General features: G+C 40.8%; 1 protein-coding gene across 1 annotated transcript in view; it reads right to left on the bottom strand.

Annotated features, from left to right (window-relative positions):
* pou6f2 (POU class 6 homeobox 2) overlaps positions 1–16,145 on the bottom strand; it is a gene marked incomplete at its 3' end in the record, with an annotated part of 85,213 nt that overhangs the window by 40,749 nt on the left and 28,319 nt on the right. The window lies entirely within an intron of this gene.

The raw sequence follows: 16,145 nt of genomic DNA, 5'->3' as shown, positions 1-16,145 counted from the left end.
TGTCATCTTGTTAAGACTGTCAGGACCACTGACCCTCCCTTACTCTCTCACTGGGCACCTGGCACTTTGAAGCTCATTCTTTTAACCACAGCTGTCTGATTGCTTTGCTTGAGCACATAATCCAAACGGCTTGTCTCAGCTAATTGTTTGTGCTCCTTCCTCCAGCAGACACAGGGTCCAGGATGAGAGCGCAAGCTTCACTTATGATGGAGAGAGGGCAAAAGGGTGCCGGGGATCCTACAGTGCTCATTATATCTCCCAGTGTCTTCTTTGTTGTGTTCTCATATTCACTCGTCCCTTTTTTTACCCCGACTGCGATGTAAGCAAGAGCTCCCACTTAGTCATCGCGCCCGAGGGGTGCAAGAGCAACAGTCCCACTTTCACTGTTGTCGCAACACGCCTATGTTAATGTTTGTAATAAGAGCCAAAAAAAAAAAGAAAAGTCGCGCAGCTAAATTTTGAGTTGCATGTAAACATTTGACAACAAACCAGTACGGGAGCAAAGAAACGGCAGCGCTGAGAAATCGACGGCCTCCAACCCCACAGCGCTTTGAGAAACTGTCTGCCATCTCTCTTTTTCAACAGAGCCTTGCTGTAGTTGTTGTGCCACAGAAGAAATCAACTGTTATCTTTTGCCTGTCCCAGCTCCGGCTCGTGAAGTACTAGAGGACGAAGCGAGACTGATTGTCAGAGGTCGAAAGGCTAGGTCAAAGCTTGCACATTCGTCAGACAAAATGCTATTTTTGTTTCCTGTGCGGTTGAGAAGTGAGAGGGTTGGGGGGTGGAGGGAGAGGGGGGGGGGGGGTTAGTCTCCTCTCTCATTACCAGCGCTATCTCAGAAGTCCCTGCCAACCCTCCTATTACACCACTTTTCTCTCTGAGGCTGATTCAAGCCTTGACTCCTTGTTTTCCTCTCAACGCACGACACCTACATTTACAACTATTCCCTTCAAGTTATCTTATACATCGTTTGTGAGTGTGTGTGATTTTGTTTGCATACTATGTTTTCATGCATAATTAAGTCAAACTACAGTCTGTACGCTGGTTAATTGGACGACTGCGCTTGTCCCAGGATACGAGCTCTACACTCTTAGAAATAAGGGTTCCAAAAGGGTTCTTCTACAAGGGCTGAGGTTCTACCTGGAACCATTTGCTTCTGGGTTCTTTGGTAACACTAATGGTGCCAGTAAGAACCATTTCGATACAGAGAACCCTTTAAAACCCCTTTCCTGAATAAAGGATTTTAAAAGGGTTCTTGGTGGAACCCTCCAAAAGGGTTCCAGGTAGAAACTTTATAAAAAGGTTCTACCTGGAGCCAAAAAGGGTTCTCCTATGAGGACAAGCTGAAGAACCTTATATGATTCTACTTAGCACTTTATTCCTAAGAGTGTAGCATGGATTCAATTCAGTAAATGAACTGCGTCTGCCTCCACTACACGAGGCGGCGATTATGCCCCAATATCCTTGTCGATCGCTTGTGTCATAGGGGGCAACAGCTTCATTTTCGCACAATTTAAGTCTGAATTGTGTGTATTCAGTCCTGTTTTAGTCGGACTAACACTGTGTTTTGACATGTTGACTTATAGATACTCAACGCAAAGATGGAATTCAAGCAACATTCTAATGAAAAGAACTGCAGAAAGTGAGGGCTTTGGTTTTTTCCATAAGTTATGTAAGATACAAACCACCTAACGTGCCCTGTTCTGTGTCCCACAAACTGGAGTTTTAAAGAAATAAAACCTCAATTGGCGCATTGGTTTTCGAAAAGCATATGAATCGATTTTTAAAGACCTTAGAAAAATGTCTTGCCAAGGCCAAAGTGAAGTGTGACTTTGGCACAATGGTAATCACATGTCCACAAAAGGACTTTGACTTGCCTTCACTTTCATCAAACCAAAAAATATGTGTGCGCTTTACAAGAATGGTCTCACGCTGCAGGAATTTAAGTTTGTTGGACATCAAAAAGGGAAAATTGATCACAAACCTTGAAAAGAATCACAGGAGTGAATAAAGTCTACAGTCACTTTTGTGTCAGATCAGTAAACCATGTGTATCAGTGCACATAAAAGTCTTTTATAAGTTGTATATTTCAAAGTTCTCAGCGCTGACATTGACATATGTGCATCACTTCTTCTGCTAAACAGAAGAAGTGCTCAGGAATGTGTCAGGCAGCAGTTAATAAAGGTGTCCAATGTGACCCACCATGTATTTTTAGGACCTGCTTTAGTCTAAACACAGCTGTCATTCTTTAATAAGAGAGGTGAGAAGGGACAAACAAGCTCCCCCATTACTGCTCGGCCTCACGTTCCACAACGGGAGTCCATAAACCACCGTCTCAATTGCCTTTTCAGTGAGTCACACTGATAATTACTCCACTGGAGTTAAGGAGATTTAGACTGTATGAGCCGTGGTAATTATGACGGTGGTCAAAGGAAGGTCATTTTTTACTCTGTGGAATAGACTGGAGAACAAGCAAAAGTGATGACTGAAACAACATCAGTGTTTCTGCACTGGTTCTCTCAGTAACGCAGTCACTCGGATAACGCTTGTCCATTTATATACATTTTCCGAAATCAATCATGTATAGATGGGAGAGACACATTGGTAACACTAATGGTTCCAGTAAGAACCATTTTGATCCAGAGAACCCTTTAAAACACCTTTCCTGAATAAAGGATTTTAAAAGGGTTCTTGGTGGAACCTGGTTCCAGGTAGAACCTCAGCCCTTGTAGAAGAACCCTTTTGGAACCCTTATTTCTAAATGTACAGTTGGCGAGTGTAATCTATCAGCATCACACTGTTTTTAGCTCATTAAGCAAAATTGTACGTGTAAATTAAATATGTCTAAATTAACAGTGGAGTAAAAAGAGTCGGAGTATTGGTCACACTTTATATTAAGTAACACATATTCACTAATATTCATTAACTGGGTGTTTACTAACATATAAGTAGCATACTAGCCCTTTATCTTTTTTCCTACATAATAAAGGGATACTATGCTACTTATATGCATGTTAGTAAGCACCTAGTTAATGGTAAATATGTGTTGCCCAATCTAAGGTGTTTATAATTTACATATTATTATTTTTAATTATGCACAGACGGGAGAGACACACCTCAAGTCTCACGACATTAATTAAGATTTTTCCTAAATAAGGTGTTAATACGTGCTTAATATTTACTAATAAAGAGCTCGCATGCTACTTATATGCATGCATACATGTAAGCACCAAGCTAAGTGTGTTATGTGTTCCTTAATATAAAGTGTGACCAAAGTATTTGTTTCAAAGATTAGGCTGATAACTTCAGCATGAATTATTTCACCTAAACCTGTTCTTGCTTGTTTATTTCTATATTTTGATTAAACACAGAGGGACTACAATGTAGTTTCCTTGGACCAGCTAGTCTATATAAATAATCACATTAAAGTGATCTTAAAGTAAATGAGAATAGATTCCTACTTTGGCAGCGGCTGAAGAAAACATGGAGAAAATAAACTCAGCCTCCACCCAAAAAAAAAAGTATATAGACACACTTAAGAAACAAGAATCAAGAGTCACGAAGCGGCAGGGTTTTACAGACTAAACCACATCACTTGTAAGGATCCAAAGATAATACTTTCATTTTGTGATGTAAGGCAATATCCAGCTGTGTTGCAGAAATCTCACTCCAAGGGAAGTGTTTCAAAGAATCAAATCCTCTCCTTGGAGATGTTACACATACAAGAAAAATCCCCCAGCACTCAATAATGTTGTCCTTTTGCTTTGCTTATGCCACGTTATTGATTTCCAAAGTGTGGTCCAGGGACCTCGAAAGAGCACTTGAGAAAGTTCCAGGGGGTCCCGAGCAACGTGATCTCCGGTTTATACTTTGACCAGATTCTATTCATTTCTGAAGAGTGTGTTCCAGTTGTTGGTTTGATTGACTTTTACTGGCTTTTAATACTGATTTGTGGTGTCACACTATGTGCTGGGGACGTTGTTAGAGGAGACGGGGGATATGTCATCGCTCACTGCTGCCGTTCCCAAACGAGTCAGAGAACGACGGTGGCCTTCACATACTAGAATCTCTTTTTTTTCAGGTTCCACTTTAAAACTTTTGAAACATGGTGGCACAAGATGATTTAAGCAAGGCCCTTACCTCAAGTGCACATAAGAGGCTTATTCTAAGCTTTCTAAAACTGAACAATTTCAATTTTAAAGCAATTGTACACTTTTATAAGGCTGTTACTGATAAACATTTTTCTAAACATATGTACGTATGTAAAGTAACTTGCAATTCCTTCTAAAGGTCAGATAGATTATATCAGTTTATTGTCATTGTAAGCAACCAACACACATGCACCGCCAACACAAACATCATAAGACAACATGAAACCAATATAAAATCAACAAATTTGCAAATAGCAAAGTAACAGGTTTTTAAGGATCTGTTACGTCTGCTGGATGGTAATAGTTCAAACATATGATGTGTGTAATCCTTGATGATATATGCTGCTTTTATATGTAATAATAATAATAAAATAATATTTATTATTATTAGTCACATCTTATTGCATATTACTGAAGTGTAGTTAACTGCTAAGCTAACAGGTCAGTCCACAGATTGCAGATCACTTTGTCATATCGCGTAGAACCTAAAATAACTAAACTTTTCAGATGTGTTCGTGTCACGATTGTCCTCTAAGGAGGACAAAGCATTGCCGTCTTCTTTTTTCCCCGTGAATTTAGGCCGAGCTGTCATCACATCGCCCTCTACTGGACCATACGGAAACAGGATTTTAAGATTTGAGTTTGAACGTTCCCCACCATATACATATCTGTATATCCTGACAATAAATCCTCCCAAATGTTATACAGGAAATTAGCTATAGATATTTTCAAAATCAACAATTTTTATGATATTGAACTATATTTTTTTTATCACGCACACAAAAAGCCCGAACTGATTGGATCTTTTGTATACAAAAATATAAAAATAACATAAATCCCACCCCGTGGAGAGGTTTCGCTCTTCTTTCAAACGCTTGCGTAGTGTGCAACACTGATGTGCTCAGTGGGAGGTCACTCACTTTTGTCCTTCAGAGTCCAGAAGGTGTTGGACCCCCCTCCATCTTGTCTTTTAAAGTGTCTGTCTGCTTGGCAGGACAGACTGGGTTATTACAGCGCGTTCACGGTCCCATCATGTGTCGTCAGACCAAAGCAGGGGCCGTGAGTAAAAGCCTCATGCAAAATTTATGTTCATGCGGCTGTTTCAGTGGGTGGAAAAATCAATATTGCGGGGCCTGATGCACGGAGATGACTGAGTGCTCTCTGAATGACAGTAAAAGCTGCGAGAGATTGAGGGGCTACATTTACTGCTCTAGAAATGGAGTGGAATGGAGTTGCTCTAACACTCTAATTCACCTTAAATCTGAATTTCATTGTGGATTATTTTGGTAACAACTTTGATAGCGAGGGCTTGAAGAAATTATGCCATTAGGGAACACGAGAACAAATAAAGAACGAGCAACACCATCTGGTGGTTTGTGAGCAGCTACAGTGTTGTATATTATCAGGTTATTAAGCCTTCCATTCCTTTTCCAACTTACACAGATATAAAGTGATTGTAGAATAATCAAAAGACAATGTGGGTATGAGGAGGACATCATAGGGCTTTTGTTCTACGCTGCTTCGCTTACATATGCTTTTGATAGCGTGCCACATACCCACAGTGCATTTGGGGGGGGGGGGGGGGGGGGCATAAGAAGAGAGTGAAAGAAAGTGAGAGAAAGAAATTCAGTGGGATGAAATAACCCCAAACAATGGGATTTGCTTTCCATTCTTCTGCCTCCATCTTCTGTCTTTAATTATTCCCTTTGGTTGTCTGAGGGAGCGTGTAAGCACTTTCACACAGCACAACATGCCCAGCAGCACAACACTGTCTGCCTCAGTGATGTGGAGACTTCTGAGTGACACTGAGCTCCTTGTGATTATTAATGCTGTTTAATACAACACAAGAGCAGCCACCATACGATTGAGGGGGGGAAAAACAGATTTCAGAATGCATGCATTCAAAATGCAATGTGAACGGAATAATGTACAAGACGAGCACCGCACTTGAGACAAGAAAACCACCACCACCACCACCACCACAAACAACGTGTACGCCATGAAATGAGGGGCTAGTGTTTTGTAGATGCAACACTAAAAAAAATGTGTGTATTTGATAACAAGTACCAAACTGTGCTGTATTATGTACACAGCACTTTTAATGGCACCTCAGCTGATCCTGGTGGGATCTTTTGTGCCGGTTTAGTAGTTTCTTCCTGAATCTCATATGAGATATTTGAGAGCCCAGAACGATGTATGATGAATGAAGTAGCATGCTACTTATACGCTTATCGTGCTCACTGACTAGCAACAGGTTCAGCAAAGGGCAGCAGCAGTAAATGAAATTCCGCACCGGGACAATATATCATCAAAAGAAATGTATGCACCCGAAACTTACAAGCCTTCCTCAGATGCGGACAAGGTGCCTGACGGGGGCTGGGGGAGGAGGGGGAGGAGGGAGGGAGGAGGGAGGGAGGAAAGGGGGGGGAAAGAGGAGGGGGAAGTGGGGGAGGTTTTTCTTCTTTTTTTTTGCTGGATGGTTGAGGAGCAAGCAAGCAAGGGGAAGCAGCGGATTTTGTTGAATCAGTTCTATTTTCATACTGGCTGATCTGTGTCTTTTAACCATTTCACTGCAGCTGGAAAATGAAAATCGCCCGGGCTAATTTCACAGTGAGAGCCCACTGAACAAAAACCACCCCCACGGCCTGTGGTGGGGGTGAAAAGAATTAGGTGACAACGTCTACTTTGTCACTGCGAATCACAGCAGTGAGTTAGGATGGAAAAGTGAAAAGCAGAAGTCGACTGATGCAGGGTTTTTTCCCCCGGCTGATGCCGATACCGATCTTTGGAAATCAGTGTTGATATTTTTTGGAAGATTTGTATCATTCTTTTCTTAATCTAATGCTGCCGATTATAGTACAATGTATTCACAATTTGTAGTGTTTTGTGTATTTTTTTAACCATTTATAAACTGTGCTTGTATCCCAAAGTATCGTGCCGAGAGTTACCAAACGATATTTAGTAATGTGTATGCACGATAAATGATTCTTGAATCTTGAATAAAAGAGGATTTAACTGGGCCTTCAGTATCTTAAAAGTGATGGACACAGAAAGTAAGATAAGAATAAGTGACAAATAAATGTTTATACAGCACTTTTTCTGTAATATGCGTTACAGGAAAAAGTAAAATTGGACAAAAAAAAATTATCATAATTAGAAAAACTGATTTCTAAAGATCGGTATTGGCCGGTCGAATACTATTGAGCTATATTTAACACTTAAGATCCATCTCTATAGTCTCATTTTGTCATAATTGCAATACACAGTATATGATGTATAAACTACATAACTTTCAGGGGAAAATGTGTAAATGTACATACATAGCAAATACTAATACAGCCAATTAATTACATAACAACTGTCCAATGCTGATTATTACAAAAAATAGCGTTCATTAGGTCGATTAATCTATCTAAGTAGAAGATAAGATGCAAGTAGACAATCAAAAAAAGCCCCTTTTCATAAGAGAGGTTTACCTAAGTAATAGATAGCTCTTTGCAAACACGCCGTGCTGTACTGCTGCCACAGGATCCATCTGTGATGTGTCTGCAGTTAGTCCAGAAATAGCACCCACGGGGCCCTACACGCTCCTCAGACCTCCTGTGGGACCTTTTAAGCTGCACTGATACTGATAAAAGCCCCCGCAAACCTGGACCCCAGATACCTCAGCCATTAATTAAGGTAATTAGGCCCTGGTCAGCAATTAGTAACCACAGATAGCTTTCAGCAGCGGCTAAGAGATCCTCACTGGCGAGGGGTTTGGTTCCACACCATCTGCTAACAAAATGTCACCACAGGCTCTTTGGTTTCACACCCGTGGAACTGGAGAGCTGTGTTTAAAAGTGACCTCTGTGTGATCCACGGTGGCTCCCACACTCCCACTACCTCTGTCTGCTGCTGCCGCAGGATCACTTTATTTCTTCTTTGGTTCTTTTTCTCTACCAAACACGGGGAAGAGCCAGCTCTATGAAAATCCATACATGTTGTACACGGCCAGAGTGGAAATAGGAAACATTCATTGCACAAGGTATTGATCAAAATTAGAACATCTGGGCTGAGTGTAAGTAGTATTGATCCCAGTGTAATGCTACATTGACTTGCTTGTATTATTAAGTCTGTGATAGATCCACATTGATAATGTGTTTGTTTATATTATGACCTTTTAAACACCCGGCTGAAAATGAGGTTAATGGAAACAATTCTGCATGCACAGCAGTTTTAAGTTTGTTTTAGTGAACTAATTGTTGGATTACAATGGAAAAATCTAACTTTTTTCAGTACAATTCATTCATTTGAATGCACAGAATGATTGAAATTCTGCCACTAGGGGGTCTCCAACAAAAGTGATGATGTTGGGAGCAGCATGAGATCATGGAAGTTGTTGTTGTGTTTGATTTTGCAAAGTAAATTAGTAAGCAAATGTCTTTCCTCATTCTTATGTTTCACGAATTATGTATTTAAAAAGCGATCAAAATGGAATGAACCATTTCCTCGGATAAAAATGCAGATTTCTATAAATATGTCATCACTGACTCTAACTTGACACATTTGTTGTATATCTGCTCCTGGTCCCTTTCTTCTGTCTCTACCTCATCCCTCTCCTCTATCCCCCATTGTTCCTTTCACCCCAACCGGTCGAGGCAGATGTCTGCACATCTTTCTCTCCACTGATGCCTAGTGTTTTCTCATTGTGTGAATTGTTGAGTTTCTCTGCTCTGCATGATGTTGTACAGTGCCTTGAGATAATGTATGTTATGATTTGGCGCAATACAAATAACATTTAATTGAATTGAATTGCTTATGTTTTTTACATAAGCAGAAACATAACATATTATATTAAGTCACTGTGATTTACACAAATATAAGTAAATACCTAGCTGACAGACATTTCTGAACAAATGTGGCCTTTTCATGAACATGAAAACACAACAGATTGTGTATTCCATTGTGTGGTAAGGGTGTATGACATGGTGCTCTGGACGCACTGATATAAAAAAGGCTGAACATACACATGCAACCTCAGGACAGATTATGCAATGACTCACATTACCGGGGAACGGGGAAATAAAGGATGCAGCTATGCTGCTTTACACAATTCCGCATTTGAAGCAATCGGTGATAACACCATTTTCATTTCAGTTCAGTCCAATAAAATTACCATTAACATTACAACTCATGCAGAACACAGATAAATGTAAAATGTCACCCAGTTCTGCCAGGCGGGAATTCCAGTTCCACAAGATTACCATCTCTGTCTGCTCTCTCCCACTGCACCTTGTCTAATATTTCATTTACAACATTTCATAAGTTCATTTTCCCCTCACTGACCATGTAAATCACAAATCAATTTTCATTTAAAATGCTTGGCTACAGACTGTTGCTGAAAGCCTCTGGATTGCACCTCAGCAATATACCGACAGACCTTTAGCAAATCTTTCCGGAAACAACCGGGGCCCCAAAAGTGGAGGGAGAAAGTGCGATGTAATTTCCACAAAACAACTCCGGGGCCAAGTGGTCAAGACATTTACTGGAAGCATTTTCACAAGTGTTGAAATATCAAGGAAAAACAACACATTATTATGTACTGTAATTTATATCGGACTCAACGCCTTGTTGTTTGTCGAAACCACTGACTTGTGATTAACGCAAGTTTTTAGAAAAGACTGATGATGACATTTAATTTATGCAACAATTTTTAAATATACTTAATAATATACTATTAATTTGGTTGAATCCCACATTCTACAGAGCTGAGAGAATCAAAAACAGATGCATTATGATGGAATAATTTAGAATATCTCAATTTTTTCATGTAACAGGAAGCAAAAACTGTCAAACTGTAATTTCAACTCCTAATTCAGTAAACTGTGCCCACCCAATATACTACTGCTAGATCTGGGCAATGTATTGATATTATATCAAGAATTATTGACAGGGGACAAGACATCCTATTAGATTTTGGATATCGTGGCATCTATGATCTTGTTTTTTACTGGTTTTGAAGGCTGCTGCAGTACAACTGTAGTCAAATAGTATGATATGTATATTATATTGTAAATCTATCTATCTATCTATCTATCTATCTATCTATCTATCTATCTATCTATCTATCTATCTATCTATCTATCTATCTATCTATCTATCTATCTATCTATCTATCTATCTATCTATCTATCTATCTATCTATCTATCCTCTTACACATGTAGAATATTCTGATTTTAACAACTGCCTGTAATACAGATCAGTAACAGCTAGAATAAAGACATTGCTTTATTCCTTTATTTATTTTTGTGTGCATTGCAGTATTAATAACGCATTGTCACTGTCCTGAACTCGGCGATATATCGAAATATAGCCTAAAAACATAAAGATATCATTCATAAGCCGTATCGCCCGGGCCTAACGACTGCAAAAAAAATCTATTTAAATAAACGCATCACACTCTGTGCACACTGTGCGTAAACAGTGCACACAGGGCAGACACAGTGTGTAATGTGGACAGACTATCTCGTAGTCTGTGTATTTATGTCAGGTTTGCAAAAAGCCTCCCCCAGTGTTTACCGGTGGGGGCAGATGTCAGGGTCTGCTGTGGAGGAGCAGACACAACCACATCTGATTAACAATATTATTGTCCTCCTCCTCCACACTGCCATAAACACTAAACCCCTCCTTTTTTTTCTCCTCCTCTCTTTTATTTCTTTCTTTCTATTTCAGGGCCTGGCTGTGTGCTCTACTGTCCTCACTCCTCAAAAGGCAGCATGTGTTTACGACAAACAGCGCTTGCGTTTCTTACACCGGATGGAAAACGCAAAAAAATATCTTGGGATACATAGGTTTAAAAGAAAGAAAAAAGGAAACATGCTCCATAATCAGATGCATCATTTGTAGTTATTTTTGTGCAATTATGAAATATGTGTAGCTTGAACTCCGAACAAATCATTAGCATTGTCTGCAACAAGTGGAACACCGGGGGGGGGAGAGTAAAATTTACTCACATCTCGGCATCAAAAAAAGACATGAGAGTATAAATCAGGAGTCTCATGGGAGTGTGTCTGTGTGTTCACTCGTGCATGTACAGTAAACCTGCGCATCAGCCCCGGCTATAAATTTATGTGTTTGATTCTAACCCTCTCATCGCTTCCTCTGTACGTTTTGATTGGTGATCCCCCCCCCCCCCCCGCCCTCTTATTTCCGTCGGCAAACTGTCACAAAGGCACTAACCCCCCCTTCCACCACAGCCGCCGCCGCCGCACGTTTCCAAGCTGCTTATTGAAGACAAACAATAAACCACTGGCAGATATCAATGGCAGAGATGAGAACCCGGGTGCCGTATCTGCTGGGACTGCCTTGGCGAACCTGCCTCAGCCTGCGCTTCATCTCCAGCAGCACCTCTCACTCTCAATTATTTGGCTGCTGTCACAACAAATCAATCAAATTACCGCTCCAGGACTGTGTGCAGCTGCTCCTATTGCACTGCTAGTTGCATTAGCTTTGAAATGTATGAGGTCTACATTTTATCACTGTTATTTATTTAATGCAGCTCTCTCCCCTGCGAGTCATCTCGCAGCCACAGCAAAGTTTAAATCATTAAAGGACGGCGTGGAATACACACACGGCTTGAGAGCGCTTCAAATTAAACAGCAATGAGGGAGAAAGGGACATCGTGTAAGGAAATGTGGACTTCTTATCCCGCGTTCACGGACAATAGCCTGTCTCTTTTCTTACGCCAAAATGACTCTGACAAAAACACACAAGGAAAGGAATCCCACAGTGAGCAACTAGTGAGGCTATAACAAGCCCAAAAAGGATGTTTGAAGTTCTCCAGCTCCGATAATGTAATGGGTAAAGGGACACAGAAGCATTCCCACAGCAGACCGAGGTTAAGTCAGTGGCTCGGCCCGGTGAGCTAACATCTTAAAGGAGCAGCAGTCAGCTGAGGCAGAAGAGATGCAGTCTGATGTGTCTAACTAGTGTGGAAACATCTGGCTCTGCCCTCCCCCTCTCCCCCCTCAGGAGCCCAGCCTTTGGTTGTGTAATGAGCGAAGTGATTTCCCTAATTTGTATCGTGCCAACAAGCGCAACCTGCGAACGACACCACTGAGCATTTCCATCAAAACGGCAGACGCGCCTTTGATTGGCACCGACATCGTGTCTCATTACTGCAGGTGAGTGGGATGCCGACCTTTATCGGGGGGGAAGCCTGAGTGCTGTTTTGTGTTTTCCTGCGGACGACTACAGAGGAACAATTCTCTCACCTCACCATTAAAACTCCACTCTCTGATGTGATGCGCTGCCTGGCTTTTTTTTTTCTACTGAGAGCAAATAAGAAGGGAGATGCTTATTAATATGACAGAGCGCCGGTAAACTAGCTTCTTGCATTAGCTCTGAGTGAGTCACGGTGAAGAGGAGTAGACAGATGAGACTTTGTTCTGCTTCCTCCCATTGTGCATTACATGTACAGTGCTTTGATACAACTGCTTTTACAAGTGTGCTAATAATGCTTTGCTGTTACATGTGAAATGAAACCTATTAAAAATACAGCCAACAAATATCTGCACATGTTCTGTCTGCCTCAGTCACACACTCGTGTTAAAAACTATGAAAATCATGTTGTTGTTGTTTTTTTTACATTCTTATGAGCTGTCATATAAACAGACCTCAAGCATGACCCAACCTAGTTTTTGCCTCTGTGAAGTCAGCGAGAATTGTGTGCACTCTGTCACAAAAGATAACTTTCTCTCTTGTTTAGTTTCATTGGGAATTTGTTTTTTACTGCATGTTTGTGAGCATAAATCATTCTGACAAATAACCAGTTACAACGGTGCCTGTGTTTACCGAGTCTGCCACAGGATGCTGCTCGGTTTTTATTCAAGCAACCGCTCCAACTTTGCAGCGCGGCCCCCATTACAGTGATAGTTATTCATCACAGTCTGAAGGAGCTGCTTTCCTGAAGCTCACAACAGACCGGCCAGGTTTCTTCCTGTCAGAATTAGCTTGAGCCAGCCTATTTAGCACGATAACAATGACTTATCAATGTGCCATTGTTGTGCTCTCCAATAATTTCACTCATTAGAGCTGAATAAATCCTCTTTAACAATAAAAGTAGCTGGTATACCTGTTATTTTTTAATCTACATGAACACGAAAAAAAAGGCAATTATCACCAAAACAGCTCAGTGATAATTTTACTATTTTGTTGTTTTTCTATTTCAAAATGTCCTTCAAAATAATGACCAAACCAAACCTGCGAGTAAATACCATTTAAACCATATACCTTTTACAAAATTGGACAGAGTGTTCCAGTTTCCTGAGTGAAGTCAATCAGGAAGTAGGAGTATAACAAATAGCCACTAGGGGGGGTGACACTGCAGGTTGTGAAAAAAAATTTCAATGTAAGTCTATGGAAAAATCAGCTTATTTACCACTTGGTTGATTTTCCTGAGGAGTAAATCACGAGTTTCAATTCTGTTCCCACTCAGAGGAAAATAGATGCTAAAGTACAGCTTTGTACAGCCTGGCGGACATCCCTTTGATTGACAGCTGATATCATCCAATAGGAGCTTGGTTAATGGCGACACCTGTGAACATTCCAGTTGCAACACGTCAACATGGCGCCACATAGGCTTCACGATGGGATAAAAGATTCCAAAAAATAAAATAAATAATTTGGATTTAAGTCCATAAATGTGCCCTAAATTAACTTGTAACTAGTAAACACAGTGTTGATGTGTGAGGACTCTGTGGCTGCCAGCACGCCGACTCTCTCTGGGTTAAGTACACAGTTCCTCCACCCTCGACTGCCCCGTTCTCCAAGACAAACAGCCTTATTAGTTGGTCATTAGCCGCTTCATTACATTTAAATACCACCATTGGTCGGGGCTCCTCCTGGAGTCTCATTACTGTGCCTCGCAGTTGTCTTGTGTCTGATCTGACACTAATTAGCTCGCAGCGTGAGTGCTGTAAAGCACACTTGTTCCTGAGGTCGTGAAATGAGCCCACTGCTCCCCGGCGACAGCGCTGGGCTCTGTATTTTATGTGTGAATAATCAGTCCTGGAGACCCAGTGGAGCTGGGAGTGGAGGGGAGGGGATGCATGGGAGAGGGGGGGGGGGGGGGGGCAGAGGCCAGAGTTGCAGTTGTCTGACAGAGGTGCTGTGCCAGCAGGCCTCATTCAGAGCAGCTGTGATGAACTCCGACAGGGGAGAGTGGAGGAGCACTGTGTGGCCAGAGGGGCCCGGACACAGTCAAGACATTTAGCTTCACTCGTGACTTGTGTCACTTTCTCTCCACGGAGGTCCCTTCAATGAATCCCCCTCAGATAAGAGGACGTGCGAACAGGCAGTCTGTCAGTCCACACTCTTAAAAAAAGATCTGCCACAGAGGCTACAGTGTTTTTTTTTTCCCACTATCTCTCATGGATGGGGGAATTTTATCAGGCCACTGGATTCCAGGCTGTCTGTTGGTTTGTTTGGCGGTGAACAATAAGGATGACGGAGAGGTGTTTGTTTTGGCATCCTGACACCCTGACAATGTGTCTGTCGATCAGTTCATCAGATCACTGAAGCCTCTGGGTTGTCCCTCGTGCACCAAGGAGGAAGATCTGTTAAAGTGCGAGTGAGACAGGCCTGCTGGGCCCATTATCGTCCACCACTGACGGATACGCTGACGAACTCGCTGGGTAGATGCAGGTTTATTAAAAGCTCTGCCCACAGCGATGGCTGCTGTTATTTATGCATGTTTGTGTCCATTAGGCTTCTACCTCCACATTTCCTCACTCAGGGCATCTGTCTATCCATTTCACATGAAGGGAGAGGCTTCCCTGCACTTTGTGCTGCACTGTCATTATTGTAATCTCCAAGCTAAAAACACACTGCTTTACATGTAGCCCGGCATCTTTTTACATTACTGTGGCTCTCTCATCCAAGATTTATGACTGACTGTTTCTCCATCCATCCTTCAATCTAATGGCATAAAAGAGACAATGTTTTAAACATTAAAATGAAAACCATTTACAACTATGATCAAAAGAGAACACTTGGGCATTAAAGTTTAAAAGGCGAGGATAAGCACTGGCATGTGGATGGACAGATGAGGTGGAAAGGAGATAAAAAAGAAAAAAAAGAAGTGAAGTACAGTGCACTCTTATGCACAGAAAAGAGGCATAAAGTGCTTTGGTGCTGCACTGCAAAACATTGACCTGTAATTAATACGGTTGTTCCTCTGGGCCAGTTGAGAATGGCAGCTTTTTGGGATACAAACCCCTGAAGGATTCTAACCTGTGCAGAAGCTTTGTAAATCATTTTTATTTGTGAGAAACAACAACAATGTCCCACACAGTGGAAATATACAAATACTGTCTTTGTTATATTTATTTGTTATATTTGCTGATAAATGTGGTGTTTTGTGTTCTATGTGTCATCATGGATAACAAATAAAAACATCACTTTTAGATAAACATGCAGCAACTGATTTAAAATATTAATGTCTACTTAAAACATCCAGTTACTTTCAGTGTTTTTTATGGGATGTAAACGTTTACTGTGACTTAAACTGAATACATCAGCCAGTACACTTGCACAGCGTATTGTGGAGTTTACTTTACAATATAGAACATAAAACTAAAATGTTTTACTTTCGTGTGCAGACATGAAATATATACAGTTTCTTGTCCCTCCTCAACCTATGATTTAAAAAAAAAAAATCAAAAAAAGAATCCCTACAATTCATTGTGTAAAATTCAGTTACATTTGCCTCACATTAAGAGAGGGAAGTTTATAAAATAGGTATAAACATTAAAATATTATTTATGTTACTCAGTATCCACTTATTTGTTAATATATGTTCAGTTCAAATTGTTTTTTAATCATTTATTATTATTCTAATTATTATTAGCACTTATCATTATTAAGTGGGAGAAACATACAATATAAGTAAGGAAGAAGTCTAGACTTCTTCCCACTCCTTTTGAGCATGATGTGTCAACTTGTGTTAAGTT

The sequence above is a fragment of the Microchirus variegatus genome (assembly GCF_963457635.1).
Source record: "Microchirus variegatus genome assembly, chromosome: 15".
NCBI classification, from domain to species: Eukaryota; Metazoa; Chordata; class Actinopteri; order Pleuronectiformes; family Soleidae; genus Microchirus; species Microchirus variegatus.
Note: the sequence above shows the minus strand (reverse complement) of the source record. Positions and strands in the feature narration are given on the sequence as shown.